At 44.4% G+C, this 27,994-nt stretch overlaps 1 protein-coding gene across 2 annotated transcripts in view; it reads left to right on the top strand.

The window, feature by feature from the left end:
- Nucleotides 1–27,994, top strand: part of LOX (lysyl oxidase) — a 108,408-nt gene that overhangs the window by 15,402 nt on the left and 65,012 nt on the right. The window lies entirely within an intron of this gene.

Raw genomic sequence — 27,994 nt, 5'->3', positions numbered from 1 at the left:
TTCCTGCTCATGAAAAAGGCCCCATTTTAGACCAGATTTTTTCAATGACCAGTATAGAAATGGAGGTGCCTCTTCCCATAATATGGTCAGTTCATTTCTTGCTTATTTTTAGAGTCCCTAAATAATCTGTTAGACCTCTATCATACTGCAAGCCCCTTCCTTACAGTTTCAGGCCTTTTAATCAGCTCACTGCAGAGGAACTGGACAGTGCACTCAGATTACACCCTATTCCGTTTAGTGGAATGCTGGAGAATGATGTACTCTTCTTGGAGAACTGGCTACAGCTTGGCTTTCTGGAGCTAGCTCCACCCGTGTAGCAAAAGCCAGTAGGGCCTCTGCACCATGGTTTATGGAGGCCCTCCGAAATAGGAAAAGTGCATGTAAATGCCTTGAAAGAGTATGGCGGAAGAATTTTAACTCCTCTGAAAAAGCCACTTCCAAACAGGCCTTGAAGGTCCATTACTCCAAAGTCGGTGACGAAAAGAAACTTTTCCTATCCACCAAAATTGAACAGGCTGGGAACAAGAGTAAGAAATTCTTCAAAATCGTTAAAGACTTTACATCCCCTAATGCAATGGACAGTCTATTTACCCCTACTAGCGACTGGACTCATTGCTAAGCTCACTATTTTTTCAATAGGATTAAAACTACTTAAGACTCTTTTAAGGTGCTGCCCCCGGCAAAGGGAGAAAACACAGCCTCTATATCCAGAGTTAATCCTAATTTAGGTGCGTCTCTCTTACAGTTCCCTCCTATCTCGTTGGTTAAATCCCTCAAGATAATGAAGGCTCTTAAATCCGGCTCTCCCATGGACCCTTGTCCAGTGAAAGTACTGGTGTCATTTGCTGAAGTGATTAACCCAGCTGTCAACTGGGTTCTGAACACCTCCTTGTCTGAGGGGCTAATGCCTGAGAGCTGGAAACATGCAAGAATTCTCCCGCTCTTAAAAAAACCTACAGTAGACCCATTGGTAGCGAGTAACTACAGGCCAATCTCACTGCTGCCTTTCTTTTCCAAGGTCTTGGAGAAATATGTAAACATAGTCACTACGGAATATGTGGAGGCTAACAGCTTACTACATTCGAGTCAGTCAGGGTTCAGAGCAAACTTCAGTACCGAGACGGCCTTACGGAAATTTTCTGAAACTATCAAAACTACCTTGGATACTGGGGGCAATACAGTACTGGTGCTATTAGACCTTTCTGCGGCCTTTGATACCGTGCCCCACGACCGACTCCTGAAAAGACTTCAGGACTGCAGTATTGGCGGCACAGTACTCAAATGGTACACCTCCTTTTTAAGTGGCCGTCAGCAAACAGTATGGTCCCCCCCTTCTCGGCCCCCATCACCTCTATGAAAGTTGGAGTCCCCCAGGGCTCCATTTTGAGCCTGTCCCTTTTTAATGTGTATATGGCTCCCCTTGCGCTTCTAGCAGAGGAATATGGCCTAAAAATATTATCTTACGCAGACGACACGCAACTTCTGTTCACCTGCGAGAAGGTCACCGTGTTCAGATGCAGCAAGATAAATGCCTGCCTAAAGGAGGTGTTCTCTTGGCTTAGAGGAAACCAACTAAAGTGTAATCCCAAAAAGTCGGAGATTATTTTCTTCGGTTCCAATCTATGCGAGGCGTGGCACCCGTGGTGGTCACAGGAAATGCCCCCTCCCCGACGTCCTCAGTAAAAACCTCAGGGTTAATCTGGATATGGACATGTCCATGAAGACTCAAATTCAAACTGTGACTGGCACCTGTTTTGGGCTACTAAAAATTCTTAAGAATTTTATCCCCCTGCTCTCAGTCCCCCTCAGGAAAACGGTAGTCCAAGCCCTAATTGTATCAAGGCTAGACTACGCAAATGTCCTATACTTAGGCTTACCGGAATATCTACTAGGTTGTCTGCAGGTGATCCAGAATTCAGCAGCCAGAGCTATTCTTAAGGTTGGCCCCAGGGCACATATGACCCCCCTCTTAAGATCTCTGCATTGGCTTCCGGTACGTAAGAGGATCCAGTTTACAGCTCTTGTCTTGGCCTTTAAGGCATTACACGTCTCAGGGGCACCTTATATCAGGAAAAGGATTCTGCACTACGCCCATGCTGCGATCCTTTTTAGGTTTGGAAGCTCTTGCTCCAGATACACTCGTGATTTTGCCACAGTGAGTACTTCATTTTCTGAGTTGACAAAAAAGAATGTTCCCTTCCAATGGTTCTCCAGCTGTGGTTGAAGTTTCAAGAAAGTCAAACACGCAATTGAAAATGCAACTGAAATGACTTACTTTGATCCAAATTTACATACTGAGATTGTTGTAGACGGAAGCCCGGTGAGGTTGGGCATAATCCTTGCTCAATGGATATTCAAATGCACAGAGACACATTGTGGACTAGGCTAGCAAAAGTTTATCTCAGACTGAACGTGCCTATTCTGAGCCAGGAAAAGAGAGCCTGTCTATAGTGTGGGCCTGTGAACATTTTCATGTGTTTCTGTAAGGAAAGCATTTCACGACCACCAGGTGTTGCTCACAGCCAAGATGCACCCTTGCATCGAGAGGTGGGGGTTGAGATTGCAAGAGTATGATTACACTATTGTGTATACGTTTTGGAAGGATCAAAACCCTGCAAATTACTCCTCACAAGTGTCATTATAGAGTCATAGTGCAGCGTCCAAAGCGGCTGAAGCAGGCATCAATTTCTTAGTAGAGTCTAGCACCCCTGCAGCTCTATCCATTGAGCAGATCTTTGCTGATACCAACACAGACAGAGACATGCTCACACTCAAATATATTGCAATCATGGAGAAAGCACTCTCGACCTCTCACAGGTGAAGTTAAATATCAAAAATTCAAAAAAGTACAGGAAGAACTTTCTGTCAATTAATAAGGTATTATACTAAGAGGTTCGAGAATTGTCATACCTGAGAGCTTGAGACAATAAGCCATTGGACTTGCACATGAAGGACATCGTGGCATTGTAGCCACCAAGAGAGCCCTCAGAGACTGAGCGTGGTTTCCTCATCCAGACGAATGAGTCGAGAAGGAACTAAAATCATGTCAACTGTGTAACTGCCTATCTCCCAAGATAGCCCAGCATCCGCTAAATATGTCTGACCTTCCTAAACAAGCGTGGGGAAAAAAGTACAGTTGATTTCTTTAGACCCTTAAACAATGGCCATCATCTCATGGTAGTTATTGTTGAGCACTCACGTGTTCCCTTAGTGGAAGATCTATCTTCTTCCACCCAAGACAAACTCATTGAGAGGCTCAATTATATATTTACATTGTGGAGTGTTCCCTCCATCCTCAAATCTGACAATTATCCGCCCTTCAATGGCTGAGAATTTAAGGACTTTCTTAGTCATTTGAACGTCAAGAATCAGAAAAGCACACCTCTATGGCCACAGGCAAATGGTGTTGTTGGATGATTTAGGAGCACCCTGAAGAAAGTGGTCCATAGTGCTCCGCATGAAGGAATAGATCTAAAGTCAGCCTTATGTTCAGTCCTTTATACCTATCGACAACTCCCTATTCTACAGCAAGCGAAAGCCCTGCTAACTAACTGTTCGGGAGAGCCATTGAGATAAAGATACCACAATGGACCACAAGCCGAGTAATCGACACTGATGAGATTCGTGTCACGGACAGTTCTTGCAAATGTAAGATGAAGGTCTATGTAGATAAACATCAATGTGCTCAAGTCACGGTTGTCGAGGGGGTAGACCGGGTCCTAGTCAAACAAGAACGGAAACGCAAGGCAGACGCTTGGTTTGATGCTGAACCATTGAGAGTTGTGACAAGTAAAGGACATATAGTGACCGCTCAACGTTCAAGAAAGTCCATTACAAGAGACTCTTCACATTTGAAGCCATCTACCTCGATGTTCGTCGGCTCCAGACCTTACATGTGATACAAGTCCACCTGAATGCCCAAGTCAAGCATCTGAGTCTACATCTACGATGCATGATGACAGTGCAAATCCTTCACCTCATATGACTCGATCTGAAAGATTGGTGCGAACACATCGACGACTCATTGAAGAACTCTAATGTATATTTTGTACATCTTTTTTATTTAACAAAGGGAGAGATGTATTGTAGTGTGATCATGAGCAGTAGGACCCTAGAGGTCTTAGGTGGACTCCTTACAAAGTTAGGTAATCAGTTGGGAGGTATTTGGGTGTGTCTGGGTATGGTAAATAAAGTCTATGACGCAGTGCCTTCAATTAACGGTTGTGTGCGGAAGAGGAAAGACATGTATTATAGAGCTCCGTGTGTGGTGTAGTCATTTGCGTGCTCCAGAGCGGGTGGATGCTACTGAGTTATTCAGTTGTGGATTTAGGGGCACCACAACTGGATGTGGTCAACATATACAATCACATAAGTCTTCACAATAAAGACTGACAAGAATTAAAATTAAAACCATGAAGGTTTATTAAATGTTTGAAGACATTACAAAAAGCAAACAAAATAAGTCAGTTAATCATTTGTCATATAAACCATAAAGCTCAGAATGAAATGCAAATCATGGAATAGCACAACAGAGTATAATGGAGCTTAATAAATAGATTATATATCAGAGATAAGTCTAGCAAATCGTTGCCCGCTAAAGATCAGAGGAAAGTGAACCCAACATCCTGTGGATAAGGTTCATTTTCTACAGTGAAATACAATAAGACTACACATTTTGGTGTGCCCCACAGAGCCCCACAGACTTTACAATACATTTCCCATTCCCCTTGCAGCCATGACACCTTATGGTTAGTAACAATTCTGTTACAATAAAAGTTAGTTTCTCAGGAGAAACATAATGTGGCCCCAAGAGGTGAGGCCTTGAGAAAACATCCATGTTGCTAGCAAAGCACGAGAATGAAGCTTGAGAACAAAGCATCATGTACGAGAGATTGACAACATGTGATGACTGTATGAAAAGAAAAGATGGCTGCAACAACCATTTTGGAACTGAGCCCTTCGTTGTCAGTGTTAAAAATAAACACAGATTTTTTGCGAAATATCTCAACTTCATTATGTTAATTTTTCATTAAAACAACTATACCACCTTTAATATTAGAAAACCCTGAATGGCCCATTCACCACCAAAACTAAAATTTGATTAACGAGATGAATGCTCAAAATGTCCTTGTATTCTTCATTTCCAGTAGCATGTGATCGTCCCTTGCACAGTGAATATAACACACCCAAGGGAATTGGCTACAAAATGTCTGTCCAACCCCAAAGTGGCCAGAACTGTCATGAACATTCCAACACGCATCACCAGCTTTCACTTTTGTAATCTTTCCAACCTTCTTACGCTATTCAAAACTAATATATAAATACTATTTCCATGCCTCCTATTAATACAAACATACTTATTTTTGTTAATTTGCTTTGTAGTGAAACTTTCAGTATCTACCATGTCACAAATTGATTGTCATAGCAACATAAATAGCAGATAAATATCTGAAATACATTTCTTTTGAATGAAATCATTGCTCTCTTTTGAGACATCACATGTTTGAATTATTCAGGCAGTGCTTAATTTGAGCCAGTGGTTTCCGGTGCTCGGCACCGGCACTCAATTATCAACACCGGCGCATGTGACAGTCTACAACAAAGTGACATTGTCTGGCTACTTTGGAGATGAGCACAACAACAGTTCATTATTAATTTAATATACATTACAAATGGCTCTTACCTGCAACTCAAGTCATTCTTTCGGTGCCTGGAATAGTCTGAATTGTCACACTTGTATGTGATGGTTAGTAGTTGTGTTGTTACTATCATTGGCAGCACGGCAGGGGCAATGCGTGGTGCAAGCTGCAGTGGCCTCGTGACGAGAGCCCTGGCACTTTTTTCTTTACAAATTAAGCACTGCATTGCAGGGTAAACCTGTACCTGAAGTGTGCAACACAATAGTTTGAGCAGAAAATTCTACCTGCTTGTACAAATTTTTAGATCCTGGTGCAACGAATCGAGATGTTTACGGCTGCAGATGGAATTTAATACAGCAGCTAGTCTGGTGGCAAGTGAAAGGCACACATTTTCTGAAAGTCAGCTCAATATGAGGAAACTAAACGTTCTGTTGGAAATCCTTGAGTTTGCACCCTGCGATGTATTTAGATGGTTTCCTATATAATCCTTATTCTGGGCATGCTATTAGTCCTTGATCCAAGGTCTGGAATCGCTACTTTTGCGCCTGAGTCAAACAATCAATACATTACCCTTAATATGCTGCCTAGAAACCACAATTTAGTGTAAATCTTAAATTAAACATTAGAGTATCTAGTTTTCAATGAAGGTAGTAATTATTATATAACGCCCCAATGACCCTGGTGGCAAAATGTTAAAAAAGTAAATACATTAAAGTGCATTCTTACTATTTTAAAAATGACTAACTTTGTTGAAAAAATGGATATTCTAATGCTTGAATAAGAATAAATACTGGTTTGTGTATACTTGGTTATGCATTAGAGAACACGTATAAACGTAACTCAGAACATTATCTTTAAGCTCTTTTTAGGTCTAGGCTACCAGACAGCACAAGCTGTATATTTGCGAAAAGACCTGGGGGCATATTACCAACAACTAGCGATATTTATCGCTAAATGCGCTTAGCGACTATTTTTTTATCGCTGCCTATCGATGGATATTTTAGCGGAGAAAACAGGCTATTAGCAACGTTTTTCTCCATAGCGCTAAAATATCCAGCGATAGCGGCGTAATGCGAGAATATCGCTGAGAATATAGCGATATTCTCGCATTAGCGACGAAAAGCTCTTAGCCATGTTATCCACCTCCCATTGGATAACATGGCTAAGAACTGGTTAGAGCAGGCGTTAGTTTTTGGCGATAGCGGGAATATTTCCATCGCTACGCCAGCCTTGTGAATAGGCGATAGCGACGTTATCGACTGCTTTCAGTCGCTAACGGGATGGATACGCCCACTTTGCATGTCATTAGCGATAAATATCGCTGACATGCAAAGCGGGCCCCAAACCGCTCGCTATCGCCTTCAAGCTGTCGCTAACTGCTGTTAGCGACAGCTTGATGATAGGGCGATAGAATTTTCGCCGTTTAGCGGCCGAAAACGGCCGCTAAACCGGTGAAAAGTGCCTATCGCCCCCCTTGATAATATGCCCCCTGTTGTCAGCTCACAGTGGCATGAGAGCCTGCCAACTACTTACCATTGGTTGTCTTTACTGTCACCTCATTTACCTGCTTTTTATTTATTATCTTTCCTTCTTCTTCTTGTGCCTGTGCATGGGTTTGTAGGCATACATTTGTGGTGTACACGCCTACAAAATGATTTGGCTGCCCACATCCATATTTTTTTCCTACTCTCTAGCCATGCTGCTGTAGAGCATCCCTAAAAAACACTGAGCAAAGTCAAACCATTCCCAGGGGCAAGACCTATTGGCTTTGCCAATGCCTGATTTCAATTGTTTTAAAGTTTTTTAGAGCCTTTTTCTACTCCTCAAGTTTAAAGGATCCAGGGTACATAAAAAAATCCAGAACATAGGTTTGCAGCCCTCTGCCTTGCACATGAAATTTTGTAAACAAAGTAAAGATGAACATCTTTCAGCATCAACTAAGTCTTTATTTTCTGTTGGTTCAGTAATAATTCAAACCTATTTAAAGTACTAGCAAAAAGTTAATATGCAAAACAGGAACAAGAAACAGATCAGTTTTTCAGAAAAATTTCATCTATCACCATTTGATATGCTCTTTATTAAAAAAAAACAAAAAAACAGAGTTCCAGCAAACTCAAAATATTAATTTATATATGGGTGCATGTAAGAAATCTACATGGAGCTAAGCTTACGATGTTATATTTCATATTTTATATATTGGTGCAAACTAAATAGATGCACAAAAGCAAATAACTGCAGTTATGGTTGAGTTTGTTTGTCCACAAGAAATGGTCTCTAAGGTCTGGCTTGACAGAGCAGCCCTCTACATGACATATTGTTATCAATTGTTTAAAATATACCAGACTGGGCTTCGGAGCAAGTCAGAGGAGTATTACCCTCTCATTTCACGCTATTGGCTATTTACAGTCCCATTCCACTCTCCAGGAAGGGCTTCAGTTGGAATGCATAAGGGACTATTTTACATCTGAAAAGTACACTCAGTAATCACTATACTGCATCACCACACTGTTTGTCTCATCCATTGCCTTTTCTGCTATGCATCCAGAAAGCAAACCTTTTTTCTACTATTTCTTCTAGGATTTGGAAAGCAAATCTATTGGATTTTAATATAGGAAACAGCTTTTGTGCATGCCATACATATAAAAAGCATTTGTGACTGCCTCTGTTTACATGTATTGACACATTGAAGCCAGACCAGTTGGCTTTGCCAATGCGTCTTGTTTTATTATTCCGTTGAATTGTTCTGTCTTGAGCCATGTCATGTGCTGAGGATGGAACCTTTATGTCCAAAGGAATACGTTTGGGGGACCCAAACAAGCCACAACTTCTTGGACTCCCCTGGGTGTCTAGTTTTCAGAAATATCTGGGTTTGGTAGATTTCCCTAGATTGCTGCCGAGCTAGGGACCAAAAGAACGCAGGTGTCCCCCCTTGTAAAACCAGGTTGTTTTGTGAAAGAAAATGTTGATGCCTCCACAATAGGTTTTGGGCCCTTCCTTGTCGTGAGCACCTGGCCCCGCTACATAAGTGAGGTAGCATTTTTTTCAGGAGCCCCGGGAGAATGCTGGGTGGTGGGAAATTTGTGATGGTCCGGTGATCCCACAGCTTTCCCACAGCAAAATTTGCATTGAAGGGGTTAATATTTGTGGTTGTCTTTGGCGAATCTGAACAAAATGTGGCAGCAATTTTGTCTGTGTAATGTGGGTTCTTCATTTCAAGTGTTATGCATATGGTAACAGGAAAACAAAGCTCTTGCGGGTGATTAAAAAATAGGATTCTCCCTTTTAGGTCCAATAAAGTAACTGTACAGTACAGCAAATATTTGCTGTTTGGAATTGCACCAGACTGGACATGCAGATGGGTCTTTATTCTGAAGTGCCCTTTATTTTTGGTATGCTGTAAATCTGTTCAGAACCTCTGGAGACATTTGCTGTGCTAAAAAGTTGGCGTTCCAAATTGCTGTGAAGTCTGTAAACATTCCACTACAAAACATTTTTGGCCAGCATGGGTGCAGGTATCCACGTCCCACCACCAGGGATGGATGGGTTTATCTCCAGGAGAGTAGGAAATAACCTTTTCCCTAGTAAAATGACTACACTTAGTCGAGGGGTTTATAAACATTGTATAGACAATATTTAAATTGTTTCCTTCAATGAAAACACTGGCTGGGCAGAGGTAAAAGTCGTGCCATTTGCGGTCCTAAAGATTATAAACCAACCTAGGACTATTAGGGGAATATATATATATATATATATATATATACATATATATATGTATAAACATATATATATATATATATATACGAAATCCCAAAGTATCCCAGTCACAGCGGCGCAACACAAGGGCACAGACTCCAGAAGGAAGAATGTAGATGTGGTTCTTTATTCACACATCAAGGCCCAAATGACGCGTTGCGACCACCAGACATGCGGCCTTGATCAATATATATATATATATATATATATATATATATATATATATATATATATATATATATATATCCTCACACACACAGGAACCCTTTCGAAGACAGCCACGAGAGGTTAGGAATAGGCACTTGGTTTAATGGAAGCATGCTAGCAGCAAAACATGACAGAAGATAACTTCAAACAAAGTTCCACGCCAGACGCGTTTCGAGAGCTTCCTGCTCTCTTCCTCAGTGGCGTATATTGGAATGAAAAACAGCGCCAGCGCTGATGCTCAGTTAATGTTCATCACCTGCCTAGAAAGCGGGCGTGGCAGACACCACGGCCTTCTGGCCTTTGTAGTCTTTCAGTTTTCCCAAGTGGGCGCGCTGTTTTCACAAATAAAATCACAATAGATACCCAAGTGGGCTGAAGTCACCAAACAGTCTGCAAGCTGCTCTGCTTTGTTGCCCCCATTGTGCTCGAGCATATGTCTCCCTGCAAAGGCATTAGCTCAACCTCTTCCTTTCACGTTACGCGTTTCGGCACCAAGTGTGCCTTGATCACACGTTGATCAAGGCACACTTGGTGCCGAAACGCGTAACGTTTTCTAAGGAATAAAATATTGCATCCATACTCCTGAGTGCGCGCAGGCTTATTGGCAAATTGGTTGTTTGGACATGAACTAGCTCGGCTTTGGGGTCTGCCGAATAACGCCCCACCTGACGACGGGAGACGATCCCGGAAGGACCTTTGGTACAGTTGAAATATATATATATATATATATATATTATGCAAATCCTTCAAACCTCCACATGCAGCGGAGACAGCAGCGGCGAGAGAAGAGACAGACCCCACGTAGTCCAGGCAAGATGTTATTTATTCCAAGTGCCTTCCAAAATTTAACGTTTCGAGTACTGACGTACTCTTGTTCACACACCACCGATATATATGTATATGTATATATATATTGTTCCACAAAGCCCCGAGGGTTTTAGAGGCGCACTCACCAACAGTTATAAAACCGGAAGGTTTTATTGAAACAGAGAACCAGCATCATTCACATGGGGTAAAAAGTCTTGTCGATGCATTTCGAGGCAGGCCGCCTCTTCTTCATGGACAGCTCAGATGACTGCACAGACGGCTCCAATCAGTCTTTTAGAGAGCATGCAAAGACCTGCAGTAGATCACGGTTAGTGCCTTTGTATAGTACGGAGCATGCTGTGACACGAAGTCCTAATTGAAGTACAGTGTTGCCCCCAGTGGGCTCAATGTAGTCATCTAGTGTAAAAGCAATTTTTCGCCCTTCAATGGGCCCCCAAATGCCATGCTGGTTTATTAACCCACGGCTGATGTGCTTCTCGCGGTGGCGGCATGGTTCCTATACTGCGTAGCCTTCCCTGCATTGAACGGGAATGGTGCAGTCTCCCACGGCTGGGCAGCCGTGTTCTTAATTCTGATCCTTTCTTTAATTTTAAACCTTCCAGTTTTACAACTGCTGGTGAGTGCGCATCGGGGCTTTGTGGAACAATATATATATATATATATATATATATATATATACCAAGTCCTGCTCCCAAGGAAGAGGGCACGTACACAAGGCTGTCAAGATACAGCTTTTTTATTTTCTTGGGTCTCCCTCGACCCCGAGCTATATATATACTCCCTTCCCTGTAGGCTATCAAGGCAATTTTAGGGGGCGACTTATGAATGAAAAAAGGCGCTTTTTGTTCATGGCAAATACTTTTTTGCCTTCTATGTGTCGCTGCAGTGAATTTAAACTGCAGGCTAGTAAGAGCAATATATTATATAAATTATTATATATATTATATTTGTGGGTGGTGTAAATACACACTGCACCCCTCATATGACGTTTAGATTTACATGCCATAGGTGCACTTAAGGTACCATTTACACTGAACTTATTGTGAGGTTCAATAAGTCAAATAGTGAATTCCAACGTACAGCACATAATGTAGAAGGCTAGCACAGGCATTTGACTACTGTTTAGTGGTGGTAAAGTGCACAGTGTCCTAAAGCCAGAAAACATAGGGCCTAGAGGTGACAAATCTGGGGTGAACATGCAGAAAGGGGGAATTTCCTTTAAGCATCTTCTCCATTTTATCAGTCAGTGTTCTACGGGGACCATGGACAGCCCCACAAGACGCTTATTTGGAATTCTCTCTCCTTGTTTTTCAGGGTTTGCCCCCTAGCATCAAACTTACACAGCATACTGCACAGTTCTTGAAATTCCCAACTTGCACTAGGGAGAAGACTGTATCCATCCTGCAATGCTTCTGGAATCCAAGAAGCACCTTGATCTTCTCCATTGCCGGCCCAAACCTATCTATTCTCAGCTGTACTCTCCAATTTAATCTCCTTAGCTCGATCTACTGAAGTGGAGCTGTCCGTCTTTGCTCCCAGGTCCTAATTGAGTGCATTAAACGGTCTGAGCTAGTTTATCGGACCATTCTTGAGGGTTGTCTCATCTTCGTCCTGTAGGCCAACTAAAAATGGTCTTCATGGTGCTAGTGCGATGCTGTGCGCCTTTGCTTAAAAACTCTTTTACGGTCTCCTTTTTTTTCGGTGACTTGGTCTCAGCTTGGCAGTCAGGGCTGATCTCCTCTCCTCATTAACTCCTCTTCTCAAATGGCTGAACACAGGACATAAACTGATGACCTTTCCTTCATGTGATCGCACGGAGAAGTGTCCGTGCCCTACCACCTTTTCAACCTCCTGGATCACCCATTTGCCTGGTTTCACTGAGTATGTGAGAACAGAAAGACATCACCGGTAGATGAGGAAGAACTCCACCATTTGTTAAGGGAGATTTTTCAACCCTACAAGGAGATTTTTAGCTCAATTTGCAATTCTGATAAAATGCTTCCTGTTGAATTCGGACCACCAAGACTAAAGCCTCTTGATGCCTACTGACATGTGTTGAGCTCTACAAATCTTGTTCAAATCAAATCATTTCTTGATAAATCCACTATACCAATTTGCATTTCACATAGCGCCATGCTTGAAATTGCAGGCATTCCATTGGCATGAAAAATGTGACCACAATGCACTTAGCCTCCAGATTTCCATTGATTCAGCTGGAATGTCTTTTATTTGGGCTTTGTAGCTTTAGAAAATATAAGCAATTCAAAAAGATTGCTACATGAAGTCTGCAAGGATAAAACCTTACATAAGAAAGTATGGAGTTTTTCAATTTCCTGTCTCATGCCCAGATTTTATTTTTAGATGTTGCCTTGCTCTATCTACCTGGTGGGACACAGCTACAATTAGTGCCTCTGAGGTAGATTTTCTTTGACTGGGAACATGTGCTGTATCTTGTTCTGGTAAAGTTTGATTTGCTTTCTGGGAAGTCAGTTTTCTACTATAATTCCCAAAGGCAAGCTCCTCGTCTCTTGCGCTTTTCATATCTATAGTCTATTTTTTTTGTACATGCCTCGTCCACTAATGTGCATATTTCGTAGATCTTAGCCGGTAATGCTTACTGCCATAAAATGCATAATAAATGTGTTTTTTAAATAAACTGTAATCTATTCATTAAACAGAATGATACACAAAATTACACTTTAATACATCTCCATTCATTGACGAGAGGAAGGAGAAAAGGAAATCGTGAAAACGGGAGCCAAGTTCTCAGGAACTAAAATGACAAAATTACAAATTAATAAAACAGTTGTAGAAATCTTTCAGAATAACATCAAAAATAAGTGTTCCCCCAAAAATGTATATCGATGTTTTATACATAAGTCAGAAAGTTCATACTTCTCTACTGCCGACCTCATGTTGCTGAGGGTGTCTAATAGGGCATAGGCTGCAGTAGGTGAGTGTATGGATTGTTTCTCGTAGGTAAGGGGAACATAGACATAATTTTGCGCCTCTGTGATATTATAAATCACTGAAAAAAACAAGCAAAGTTTAAATTGAAAGTATGGTTGGCTCTGTTAAAACGCCTTGACATTTGATTAAAAACCTCAGAGATTCACCTAAAACCACATTAAAAGTGCAGTTATGTTTATGAATTAAAGCCAATAAACACCATACAAACCATTTCATGCTGGCCTCAGGATGTCCCTCCTCCAGCCACTTTTCAGAGCTCGGTAAAAAATCTGTGGATTAAAATTGACAGCGCTCTGTCCCTGTAACCCCAAATTCAGGCTTTGGTGAACACCTGCTTTGGGTTACTATGCAGCTTGAAAACATTCCTAACGCTTCTGTCAGTTGAAACTAGGAAAACAGTGATCCAGTCCCTGATCACATCCAGACTCGATTATGGAAAAGTTTTGTATTTAGGTCTGCCTGAATACCTTTTGAGCCGGTTGCAGATGGTTCAAAATGCAGCAGCCAGATTATTTCTCAAACTCGCCCCTAGAACCCATTTGTCCCCACATTTAGGTTCACCTCACAGGCTTCCTGTGAAAAAGAGGATGTGCTTCAATACACTAGTCCTGGGGCACAAAGTTCTGCGCAGAAATGGCGCAGTATACCATAGGAGGAGACTTTCTACTTATGCCCCTGCTAAGACACTAAGGTCAACTTTTGGTCACCTAGCAACTGGTGCTGTGTGGATCTGCCACCTGAAAGAAGACTAGCAAGAGCAATCCGCATGCCCTGAAGCGTGTTTCTGCATGAAAACCGGTACCAGGAGTGACATGCATATTTGTAAAGCGCATGTTGACCTGTAGGCATCTTGGTGCTGAATAACAGATGTTTATTGATACCCAACTCAATGGTACTCCCTTTCTCGACCTCAGAAGAGCTCACCTCCTCCACATTTGGTGTGGCCGGAGTATTTGTACCAAATGGAGCTACATGGGCATGAAATTGAGGTCCATCACCACAGTTCTAGGCTTGCTGCTTTGTCTCTGCATTTTAAGGAAGGTTATGAGTGTGTGTCAGGCTCTGCTTTCTGGCCTCTTCGGGGCTGTGTTGCTAGGCCTATAACCTCCCCTATGAACTGCCTCAGAGTCTGAATCTGATAACACAGACTGCTAAGGGTATCCAACCGGGGAGGGAAAGGAAGGGGACAGCAGGGAGGGAGACCTGAAATGACAAAGAACAACTCGTTTAGAAAAACCCTCCCGAGCGTGCGATTCTACCCCACCCACTTCTTTTAGTCCCTTTAACTCAAAGGAGAACTACACAGTAAAACACTCTCGTACCTGTAAAGGAAAATACATGTGACAGTTTCTGTAGAAGATATGCAGAGAGGAGGTACCAGGCACTCTACCCAGCTGTAGAAAAGACAAATAGAGACACGTTTCAGGGTAACTCTAACCTCTGAGGGCTACGCTATGAGCTTGGCTGCTTAACACACCTACCTAAAATAAGTAGGAATCATTCCTCAATGGGTGAGATCAATCCCTATGAAATAATACCCCTCTTGTGTCTCCTAAGTTAGGAAAATGATAAACAATTGTTGTGATAGGAAAAGCATGGAACATAACAATAGAAACGGAAAAGGGTTCTCTGCTCCGTTTCACAATTAAGCGTGTCTTTGATTGAGGGTGTTCAGATACCACCCCTGAACTCAGAAGCACCAAGTAACAATTTGTCAGACTAGTCCACCGGGGTAAAAGCCTCGGTTCTCTGACCATCCATCAAAGTTACTCGCACTTGAAAATGTTTGTTTCCCCCTCAGCCGAGAGAAACTCAATAATCCATCAGATCGCCACGTTCACTGCGTGGCTCGTATGTTGTTATCACAGCGTGCCACAAGCAAAAGAAATATGCCTTTACTTCCCCCCCAGCCGAGAGCAAACCGAAACGGCAACAAGACTCCACGCCCCCAGCGTGGTGCACACGGAAGTCTATCCGACGTGCAGAGGTAACAGGACAATCGCGGATAAGATCCGCTTTCTTACCGCTACTCCTCGACCACAAACCGTCCTCCAGGCTGCAATAGGAATTATCGGCAACATCAAGTTCCCCGGGGCTCCTTTTAATTACGCGATGCGCACGCACCGTGCGTTCATTACTGCCCCTCAGCATGACGGGAAATGTAGTCCGCAGTCGTTCCGACGCGCAAGGAGCGCGGCATTCGGGTTGTTGTTCCCCCTGCCAGGTGGATCTTGATAGTACATCCCCCTTACAAAGGGCGGGCACCGGCCGCGGTACGGTCGGGACACAAGCGGTGGAACCTGGTGACCAACCTGGGCGCATGCACCGACCCAGCCGGTTCCCAGGAATTCTCCTCCGTCCGTAGCCCCTCCAAGAAATCAGGTAGTGCAAGCGTCCCCTCACCCACTTGGAATCGAGAATTTTCTGCACTTCGAACTCCCTTTCCTGCTGTACCCAGATAGGCAGGGGAGCTCGGCGTACAGGACAGATAGAGGGTTTCAAGAGCGACACATGGAACACAGGGTGTATCCGAAAGTGCGCCGGTAATCGCAACCTTACAGCAACAGGGTTGACGTGTCCTACCACTCTGTATGGTCCAATGAACCGGGGATTGAATACGCTATGTCTCTTGAACTTGATGTGCTTGGTAGACAACCACACCAAATCCCCTTTCCTGTACACCGGACCGGGTCTGGGGTGTTTGTCTGCCTGTGTCTTGTAACTAGCCTTGCCTTTTATTAGGTTCTTACGTGTAGCCAGGAGCACCCTGCGAACACGCAACAATCTCTCATTGACATCAGGCAGCTTAGTACTAACACTAGGCAATAACATGGGATTGAACCGGGGATGGTGCCCATAAGTACTATAGAACGGTGTATGTAAGGTAGAGGAGTGTTGGGTGCTGTTGTAGGCGATTTCCGCCACCCACAACCAATCCACCCATGAATCTGTGTTTTCCTGCACGTAACACCGGAGATACTGTTTCAGCGTTTGATTTAGCCTCTCCGTTTGTCCGTCGGTCTGGGGGTGGAAACTGGTGGACAAAGAGGACTTGATCTGCAGTTCTGAACACCATGTTTTCCAAAAGCGTGTAGTGAATTGTGCTCCTCTATCGGACACAATATCCCTCGGGAGACCATGTAGCCTAACAATGTTCACAAGGAGTAGGTGTGCTAACTGTCCTGCCGTTGGGACTTGCCTGCAGGCTACGAAATGCCCCATTTTAGTTAAGTAATCAACCACTACCACTATGGCTGTTTTCCCCTGATCTTTGGGGAGATCCACTATAAAATCAACGGAAAACCGTTCCCACGGGTGTTCGGGTGTGGGCATGGGTTGCAGCAGTCCCTGTGGTTGTTGACGATCCGACTTCATTTGATTGCACGTCGTGCATTCGGGTACCCATCGCCGAAGATCCGGCCTAACCGAAGGCCACCAGAATTGTCGTAAGACCTTTTTGAGAGTTTTTCCATACCCCATGTGGCCTGCGCATGGGGCATTGTGACACCATGAGTATACTGTTCTACATAATGAAACAGTAGGGATGAGGACTTGGGTTCCTTTCATAGGTATTCCCTGTTTCACCCTCCACTCAGGGTGGTGTTTCAGCCAGGTTCTCCACACACAGGTTTGTACTCCGTTTCTCACTCCTTTCAGAAAATCGTGGGTTTGGGTTGCCCCTACGACCATGGAGGGTTCGATGATGGCCCTGACCGGTGTTGTGGTGTGCAAAGTAGGATTTTCTTGCCTTGTTAGGGCGTCCGCTTTTCTGTTTTGGGTACCGGGTCTGAAGGTTACTATGAATCGGTACTCCTCGAAGAACAACATCCACCGCAGTTGTTGGGGAGTTAAATGTCTGGCGGCCCACAGGAACTGTAGATTTCTGTGGTCCGTATACACAGTGACCTGATGTTTCGCTCCCAACAGCCAATGCCTCCATTCCAAGAAGGTGTCGCGAATGGCCAGCAGTTCCTTCTCCGCGATTGTGTAATTGTTCTCCGCCGCACTGAGTTTTCTCGACATGTAGGCGATGGGGTGCAACAGGCCTGAGGCTTCATCTCTTTGTGACAACACCGCCCCCAATGCAGCTTAAGATGCATCTGCCTCCACTATGAAAGGTAGATCAGGATTGGCATGAGTGAGCACCGGTGCCGTAGAGAAAGAGGTCTTTAACTGGTCGAAGGCGTTTTGAGTGTTACTATCCCACACAAAAGGATCGTTCTTCCTCGTGAGTCGAGTTAGAGGGGCCACCATACCCGAGAATCCATGGATAAAACGCCTGTAAAAGTTAGCGAACCCTAACAGGCTCTGGATGTCCTTGATGTTACACGGACGAGGCCATTCTTTAATGGCTTGAACCTTCCGCTCTGCCATCACTTGTCCGGAGGGGGTGAGCATCACACCCAGGAATTCCACCGTTGTAACATGGAATTCGCATTTAGTGATTTTGCAGTACAAGTGATTTTTCTGTAGCGCTTGTAGAACGGAACTCACGTGGGCTACGTGTTCTTCAGTTGTGTTCGAAAAGATAAGTATATCATCGATATACACAACAACGTGCCGGTCAAGGAACTCTCTCAGTACTTCATTTAGAAAAAACTGGAATGCGGCCGGGGCATTACATAGCCCGAAGGGCATCACCAGGTATTCATAAAGCCCATACCACGTCTTAAAGGCCGTCTTCCACTCATCACCTTTTCTTATACGAACAAGGTGATAGGCGCCTCGAAGGTCCAACTTGGTGTAAAGTTGCTGCTCTTACCTGTTCCAACAGAACAGGGATTAAAGGCAGGGGATACTGATTTTTAACGGTGATGGTATTCAACGCCCTGTAATCGATGCAAAATCTTTTATCTCCGTTTGCTTTCGGGATGAAAAATAACGGCGATGCCTCGCTAGATCTGGAAGGACGGATATATCCTATGGCAAGGTATTTCTCGAGATATGCTCGTAAGGTTTCATTTTCTGGTATCGTGAGAGCATAAATCCGACCATTGAGAATCACTGCCCCCGGCAACAGGTCGATTCGGCAATCATATGCCCTGTGAGGAGGGAGCACTTCCGCTTCCTTGTCGCTGAATACTGCCTCGTAGGACTGGTAACATGGAGGAAGAGACACCTCTTTCTCAGCGGCCGTAGCTATCCTTAGAACTGAGGCTAACATTTGCGATGGAGTAGGTAACCCAGAGAGACAATGTTCTAGGCAGTAATGAGATCGGAATTGAACCGTCTTCTTAGTCCATTGTATAACTGGTTCATGCTTCTGTAACCATGGAAGCCCCAGGATTATTCCATATTGGGGTGCCTGAATGATATTGAAAGACATGTGTTCATGATGCTTTCCCTCGTAGGAAAGCCCATATTCCGGTGTATGGTGTGTTATGGGTCTAGGCCTCTAGCTCTTTCCCGTCGACTGCGTACACGACTTCCGGGTGTTCCTTGGTGATAAGACGCACTCCCAGCCTCTGGGCTTCTGCATAGTCCATAAAACAACCAGTGGCCCTCGAGTCCACCATAGCACGCACACCTTTTTCCTCGGAACCCATCACCAACATCATACTCAGAAACAAATGATTCTTCTCCTGGTCAACATCTGGTGTTATGGAAGGGATGATGTACCTGCTTGATGGTTCCCCTTCACACACCGTCAAGCTTTGGAGTTTTCCGACTCCTTCCCTGCAACGCCTGCTGCTGTTTGCCCGGTTCGAATCCTTCCAGGTTTGGGCTTCACCGGACACTCCCTTAAGAAATGTCCTTTCTTGCCACAATAGAGGCATAATCCTTGTTTGCGACGATAGTCTTTTTCACCGCTGTTAGGGAGGCCCGCACCGCTCCTATCTCCATAGGTTCTGGTTGAGTGGATTGTTTCTCCCCATGGCTCTGGCTTTCATAGGGTGTGACCGTTCGGTCTCTTTTCTTGTGCTCCCCCTTTCGTTCCTTCATCCTGTGGTCCAATCGTAATGTAAGTTTGCGCAAGTCCGTGGTTGGGGTGTCGATTTGTGCTAAAACCTCTTCAGGTCCTCGTTCAGGCCTTGATAGAACAAGGCCGTTTGCTTTACTTCGGGCCAATCGGTTTCCGCCACCAACCGACGAAAGTTATTCAGATAAGTCACCAAATCCGACTCACCCTGCTTGAGCTTCAGCAGCTCCCGATCCGCTGTGAATGTTTCTGCCCTTCTGTCGAATGTCTTTTCAAATTCTGCACGGAACTCATCCCATTCGTAAAGGAGAGGGTCGTCTCTCCTAACCACAGGGACTGCCCATTGCGCTGCCTCACCCCCCAGATATGAGATCAAAAAGGCTACTCTAGCCTGGTTGGTGGCGAACATCTTAGGTTTACACATAAAGTGCAACAATACTTGTGTTATGAACACCTGCACCTTTTTGTTGTCTCCATAAAACCGCTCGGTGGGGCCAGGGGTATCTGAGAGGGCATTTCTACCACTACTGAGGTGGAAGCAGAGGGACCCACCACCCACCGTTGTTGGGGTTCTGGGCAATCTGTCCAAACGTGCTCGTAGTTGTGCATTCTCCGCTCTAGAGGCGGCCACCTCTCTATTTGAAGCCGTTAGTTCTACATGGACCTGCGCTAACGCTGCCAGTACATCATCTAAGGTTGTCATGGTAAGGGTCAACACAGCCAAGAAGCGGATAAAATTCTTGGGCCGATAATTCGGTCAGGCTCTGCTTTCTGGCCTCTTCGGGGCTGTGTTGCTAGGCCTATAACCTCCCCTATGAACTGCCTCAGAGTCTGAATCTGATAACACAGACTGCTAAGGGTGTCCAACCGGGGAGGGAAAGGAAGCGGACAGCAGGGAGGGAGACCTGAAATGACAAAGAACAACTCGTTTAGAAAAACCCTCCTGAGCGTGCGATTCTACCCCACCCACTACTAGTCTCTTTAACTCAAAGGAGAACTACACAGTAAAACACTCTCGTACCTGTAAAGGAAAATACATGTGACAGTTTCTGTAGAAGACACGCAGAGAGGAGGTACCAGGCACTCTACCCAGCTGTAGAAATGACAAATAGAGACACGTTTCAGGGAAACTCTAACCTCTGAGGGCTACGCTATGAGCTTGGCTGCTTAACACACCTTCCTAAAATAAGTAGGAAACATTCCTCAATGGGTGAGATCAATCCCTCTGAAATAATACCCCTCTTGTGTCTCCTAAGTTAGGAAAATGATAAACAATTGTTGTGATAGGAAAAGTATGGAACATAACAATAGAAACGTAAAAGGGTTCTCTGATCCGTTTCACAATTAAGCGTGTCTTTGATTGTGGGTGTTCAGATACCACCCTTGAACTCAGAAGCACCAAGTAACAATTTGTCAGACTAGTCCACCGGGGTTAAAGCCTCGGTTCTCTGACCATGCATCAAAGTTACTCGCACTTGAAAATGTTTATTTCCCCCTCAGCCGAGAGACGCTCAATAATCCATCAGATCGCCACGTTCACTGCGTGGCTCGTATGTTGTTATCACAGCGTGCAACAAGCAAAAGAAATATGCCTTTACTTCCCCCTCAGCCGAGAGGAAACCGAAACGGCAACAAGACTCCACGCCCCCAGCGTGGTGCACACGGAAGTCTATCCGACGTGCAGAGGTAACAGGACAATCGCGGATAAGATCCGCTTTCTTACCGCTACTCCTCGACCACAAACCGTCCTCCAGGCTGCAATAGGAATTATCGGCAACATCAAGTTCCCCGGGGCTCCTTTTGATTACGCGATGCGCACGCACCGTGCGTTCATTACGTGACTGCCCCTCAGCATGACGGGAAATGTAGTCCGCAGTCGCAAGGAGCGCGGCATTCGGGTTGTTGTTCCCCCTGCCAGGCGGATCTTGACAGTGTGTTTGTATGTGTGTATCATATCAGTTGCACATCATGCAGTACATTGATAATGAATAATGCATGTCTCGTTTTAGCAGGTTTGCGCAGCTTTGAGTTCTCTTTTACTTATAATGTTCACTTATTTTATATTTTTTTTTTCTGCGTTCGCTCTAACTGAATAAAAGCTGTATTTTGAGCCTTGGTTTTGTCCATTGATGTGCATATTTCGTAGATCTTAGTCAGTAATGCTTACTGCCATAAAATGCATAATAAATGTGTTTTTTAAATAAACTGTAATGTATTTATTAAACAGAATGATACACAAAATTACACTATTCAGCTTCGTAAATTGCAGTGTCTATATTTGTATATTGGTAAGTGGGAGTGTTAAAAAAATGGGTTTTTTATGTGATATAGAATTTGCAGGTGTACTGTAGTTTATGTGTCAGTGCCTTGTGTTTCAATGAATTGTGCTCAATTTCTGTGATCACTTCATGGATGGCCCTGGGAAGGCGAATGTATTGATAGTCGCAGAAATTAGTCTTCTATTAACCATGGCAAAGATCATGCAATTGCTGCCTCTAAGCCTGTTTGCTTGATGCATCAACTGGTTTTCATTGCTAAATAGTAAGAATGTTATGTGTATACTCCCCTTTTGAAAAGGACAAAAAAATGCTTTAAAGTTATTCCCTACTTAGTATTCAGAAATGGATTTGATGGTGAAATCTGATTTTTGATACCAAGGGTAGAAAAGCAATTTTGTAAAAATGTACTTTACGCTGCTTGAGGACTGGTTTGTCAATCATCACATTTCTAAAGATTGAATACAGATTCGTGATTGGGAGAATTGACAACTGTGACTCAGAGCACAATGGGCTTGCCTCTTGGCCCAAAAAAGGCCAATGGGCAATAAGTGCTGACACTTAGCAGGGATAAGCTATCTGAGAGTGGACATGATCAGTTGTTAGAATAAAGGGCTGCTTTAGCACTTTCTCTTTTGATTTGGAGATGGTAGGGAGGGTGTCTCCTATTCATTCACATAACCCTCCTGGACAGCCAGGCTCCAGTCACAATATGAAAGAAAACAAGTTTGACCCTCTGAGATCAGAGAAGAGTGCATCTAAATAGTGGTGTGGCTAAGGAACTGAAGACAGGCCTTCTCTGTGGGAGAACGTAGGTAACTTTGCTGTAAGGCAAATAGGAAGTGCTGCAAAAGAAGTAGAGGACTGTGAGAACATAGTTAGGATTTGGTAACAAACTTTCTCCAATCCCTGGCAAGTGCCACACAAACACAGAACATTGCTGGATCTCAGACGATTCCATCTGAAGAAAAAGGCCCATTTGGAAGAAGACTCATGGCTCCGACTGTAAGAAGAGGACTCAAGGACTCCTGAATTTTGCTGTATCTAGGGACTATAATTTCTGCCCCAGGGTTAAGTGGTTGGCCTCCTGTTTGCCTGTTTCAGGGACACAAACAGCAGAGGGCTCAGCTGACCACAGAGCACTGGACCCTATAGGAGATCTAACTGTAAAGAACCCTGGCCAACGTGTGATAACTGCAGAGATGAGCTATCTGAGAATGGACAGGAAAAGTTGTCAGAACAATGGGTAGCTTCAGCACTACCTCTTTTGACTTGGAGTTGCCAAGGTGGGCTACTTCATTTCATCTCCAGAACCCTCCTAGACAGTTAGGCTCCTGCCACAGTAGGAGGGATTCTAGTTTTGACCCTGTCAGATAGGGAGGCCAAGAAGCCGAAGACAGGCCTGCTTGGTGGCTGCTGGGTATAGGCATCTTAAAACAGGGGCTCCTGGGTAATTTTACAGCAAAGCAAGAAGGGAGTGCTGCAAAAGAAGGTGGGGAGACTAAGAAATGTGTTAGGATTGGGTGGTAGAATTCTTCCAATCACTGGCTAGGTGCACAGGATAAATCTGGCACTCCCAACACCTCCTCCTCAGAACATTCCTGGACCTTGGAAGACTCCATTTGAAGAAGAAGGCCTGGCTCCTGCCGGATGAAGAGCACTCATGACTCCTTGTTCCTGTTGGCACCCAGGGACTGGAACTGCTCTCCAACGGTCAATCGGTTGGTCTTTACCTGCTTCAGGGACACAAAAAGCGAGACTCCTGACTCCAAGAGGGCCCAGCTGACTAAAGATGGCCATACCCTGCAGGACACCTGGATGGAGAGAGACCTGGTACCCAGAAGCCTCCTCTGAGGAGCTAGGGGCTGCAGGACTGACCAGAAGATGACCAGAAGATGCTTTCCCAGTAGTTGAAACCTAAGTCAGAAAGTAAGAATTTTGACTGGGACAAAGCAGTTAAAAGTTGGTGTATCTGACCTCTGTTCCATCGCTGTTGGCCCACAATTGCACCTAGATCCCTATCTGCTGGATGCTGTTGTTTTTCCACAGTGCTTGACATTTTCTAGGCACTTTTTGCCATAAAACCTGAAACATCAATATTACTGATAATGTTGGTGTCTATTTGCTCATTAAATTTTTCTCTATTTGTCTTAAACTGGTTTAGGAATGTTCTTCACTTTGAAGTTGCTGGTACCGCTGGAACATAGCCCATTCTTCTCTGGGAACTGCGTGCTGCTTGTGCCATACCCATAATGGGTTGACAGAGATTCTCTCAGAACTGTGTTTTGGTCTAACTAGAGTTAGTTTGTTAAGTTTGTAGGAGTGCCTCCTGTCCCAAGTTAAATAACCTCATTTCTGTCAATGCTTCAGACTTTTCTGGGGTTACGAGCAAAGCCGACCCCCCTCTGACTCTCAGAAGTTTCTATGAAGAGCTCCAGGCTGAGGACTCTGCAGGTGGAAATGTGACGATGATGTTGCTAACACTGGATTCGAGAGAGCAGATCCTATTGGAAACAATCCCAATAATGAGGTTTTTACTTTGAAGGCAATCATGAATTATTGTCTCCAGTTCCCAGTCTTGATATAGTGGCCAAGCAAAGAAGGACATGGGCTTGACAGGTTTGTAGGCCACAATACACTTCCCCAGCAAGTTCAAAGTCATTTACTAGGGCAATCATTTTGTTTTCCTACAAATTCAAATTCAAATAATCTTTATTTCGATCATTTCAGATCATAAAAGATAAACACATACTATAAAACATTAAGACGATTTCTGTATTACAGGTTTTAAAAAGCCATGATTGGAGTCTAAAAGAAATATATGATTTAAACTTAAAAGTTAGTAGAAGATGCCATATTGGAGTCTTTTATAATTCTTGCGCGTGCTCTCCACATTGCCGTCAGAAATTTCGCCATGGCAAAGACGGTTGTAGGTGATAAGTCTGTTTTTAGTACTCTATATGCTGGGGCATAGGTTCGGAAGCCCAAGTTCTTTAAGTATGGAGCCAGCCAGTAGCTCCTGATTTTGCTGTACGCTCCACAAAAGAAAACCACATGTAGCCACTTTCCAGCTTGTAATTGCATGCTGGGCATGTGGCCAACTCAAGGTTACCATTCCAGGATTTGGTGAAGGCCCTCAGTGGTAGCGAGCCATATCTCCATTGCAGGAAAATCTTTCTTGTATGCACAGGGGTCATGGCGTCCAGAACATACTCAGGTCTGTAGGAGTCTTTTGCTTTCGTAAAAATGTCACTTAAAGACCCTTTTCTGATTGAACCCAGAGCTTTCTCAAGCATGAAATTATAAAACAGTCTGGAGAGTTCTTTCCTTGGGAGGTTTGTAGCAGTTGTTTCAGGATTACACCACAACTCAGGGATTCCAAGTGTAGTACACATGTCCCGGATATACTTTAACCAAGGAATTTTGGACACATGTATTAGCCTGAGCAACTCCTGTAATTCGCTTCTGTAGTGGTCCAGATCCTGACTGCTCCACAGACGTCTCCAGTAGGTCAAAGGTTTTAGGCCCAATTCTTCAGTAATTGGGCGGAGTGCCAAGTCCATTCTCAGGGGGAGGAGGGGGCTACTCGATGGAAGAGCCGCTAGCTGTCTTATAAAATTATTTTCAGCGACCTGGATATTTTGTAGTGATGTGTGTCCCCATAGCTCTGCCCCATAGGCAATACCTCCTCTAGCTTGCGCTTTGTAGATGTGTATTGCCGGTGTCAGAGGTCGAAGATAGGATTTCTTGGCAATTCTGGAAATAGCTCCCGCCCTCTGAATTAATTTTATAGTGGCCTTTGTTTTATGTTGCTGCCAGGTCAGAGACTGATTAAGTGTAATGCCCAGGTACTCAATTACTTGAACTCTTTCTAAAACTACAGATCCCAGACGGGGATTTGGGCAATTTTTGGTTTTTTTGCTGAGAATCATGAATTTGGTCTTGGAGGGGTTTATTTCTAGACCCCTTTTGTTGCAGAAGTCCAAGAAACCGTTCAAAACTCTCTGCAGCCCCATTGGTGTTTTTGCCAACAGCAGGGTGTCATCAGCGAACATAATCGCAGGCACCCTGCTGTTGTTTAATTGTGGAGCATCAACGTTGGGGATCCTACTCAGATGTTCTATTACCCCATTTGTAAAAAGACAGAAAAGAGTCGGCACCAACACGCATCCCTGCCTTACCCCTCGTTGGACAGGGAACCTATCTGTCAGCCTACCACCCTTTCCGTATCTTACACGGGCGTAATTATCTGTATGTAGCCTTATTAAAATGTGCAGTATATCGCCGGGGATACCCATATCCGCCAGTACTGCCCACAACCTGGCCCATGGGACCAGGTCGAAGGCAGCACGGAGATCAACGAAGACCGCATACAGTGACCCCCCTTCTAGGTGTGTTGTCTTCCAGTACAGAATGTTAAGTCTAAGTAACTGATCGACTGTTGAGACTCCCCTCCTAAATCCTGCCTGAAGAGGGCTTAAAATATCTGTCTCATCCATCCAATTTTGGAGCCTATCAAGGATTAGTCTACCGAACAACTTTTGGGTCACATCGATGAGACTAATTGGACGGTAATTGGCTGGATGCAGGGGCGACCCCTTTTTGAATATAGGGACCACCTCCGCTCCCAGCCAAGTGTCCGGTATTCTCATCCCCCCCAGGACTGCATTAAACAATATCAACAGATAGGGTGCCCAAATATCAGGTTCTTGTTTAAAAAGATCACCCGGCACCCCATCAAGTCCTGGGGCCTTTCCAGAGGACAGCCCTGCTAATGCCACCCTTATGTCTTTAATGGTGAAAGGGACAGCACTATGCGTGTTATGAGTAGAGGGTTTTATTATTGCTATCTCCTCGTTGTCAGAGGAATATAGCTGCTGGAAATGGTCCAGCCAGACGTTTGGAGCAATATTTGGTTCCACAGCCGAGGGGAGATCCCCACTTCCGTGGTTTATAATTCTCCAGAATCTACGGGAATCCCTTTCAGCTAGGGACTCCGATAGATTCTCCCAATGTTGAACGTCCCACTCAATTTTAGCGTTGGTTATGAGTGATTTGTAGGCCCTCCTTTTGAGTCGAATTTCCTCCCTTGAGCCCCCCTCTTTTATCAAGGTTAAGAGGTCCCGCTTTGCCAGTCTACAGGTGTTATTGTACCAGGTATTTTTGGGTACGCCCTGCGCTCTTGGTCGTCCAATGCTTAGAAAATCAGCCTCAAGCTTCTTGGTTAGATTTAGATGTAACTGAGCTATATCCTCGCTGATGTCTTTTGTAGAGTTAAGGCGCCATAACTCAAAAGCCTCATCTAGAATGGGAATAATCCCAGTATAGAGGGCGGCTAACTTTTCGGTACTGGAGGCAAGTTTTTCCCATCTTATCCGCCTTCGGTTGTTCTCCAGGAGGTGCCCCCCTCTCGATTCCTGCGCACATAGTGCAGTCTCCTCCAAGGGCGGGATGACATATTCTAACTCCAGGGCGTTATGGTCGCTGTCATCTCTGTCTACTATTTTGAAATCCAATACCCTTTTCCACTCCTGCATTTGAACCAGAAGGTAATCCAGTCTACTTTGCCTACCTGCCTTGTTGAATGTGCATTTAGAGGGAATGTCTGATCTGGTACGACCGTTGCACGCTCTCAGACCAAAGGTAAGGTTCAATGTATTTATTTGAACGGCCAACGGTGTCCAGGCTCTGGGTGGGGGTGCCTCTGTCTGGGGAACCTGCCAACTTGAATCCTCCTCTAGGGAGGGTCCATCAAGTAGGCCAGGTAAAGGCTCGAAATGTGAATTGAAGTCGCCCCCTATTAGATAAGACATATCCCCAGGGATGGTTTCCAAAATAGTCGACAATGACTCTATAGTTTTAGAAGTGGCCGCTGTTTGAACTGGTCTGGAATATATGTTTATGACTAATAGTTTGAAAGGCCCTGGCCATTCCAATAATACTGCCAGTATATCTTCTGAGTCTGCTGGGTATCTTGAGGCTGTACATCCTAGGTCTGACGCAACCCAGGTTGCCAGTCCTCCGGATGGTCGTCCTTTCCCATCCCATAGAGCGGGGATTGAGAAAATCTGAAATCCCCTGTATGGTATCTCTTCTCTTGACCAAGTCTCTTGAAAGAGACATACACTTTTTAGATCTACTAGCTCAGCCCATGAGTCCGATTCTATTTTGTTACTTATGCCTGCAACATTCCAGGAGAGGAATTTTAGGATTAGTGGGGCAATCCGTGTCGCTGCTTGGCTAGCCCTTGAGATGGTATTAGCTGTACGTGGGGCTGAGCCCATTTGAACTACCTCAATTGCCGAGGTTTCTTGAGTGTTTTCCCTTTTATTAGGTTCATAATGGGAGTCTTGAGTCCCTCTACAGATTTTCTCCTCGCTGGTAGTGGGGGATACTAAGTA

This window comes from Lissotriton helveticus, chromosome 2_1 (assembly GCF_964261635.1).
Source record: "Lissotriton helveticus chromosome 2_1, aLisHel1.1, whole genome shotgun sequence".
NCBI lineage: Eukaryota > Metazoa > Chordata > Amphibia > Caudata > Salamandridae > Lissotriton > Lissotriton helveticus.
Note: the sequence above shows the minus strand (reverse complement) of the source record. Positions and strands in the feature narration are given on the sequence as shown.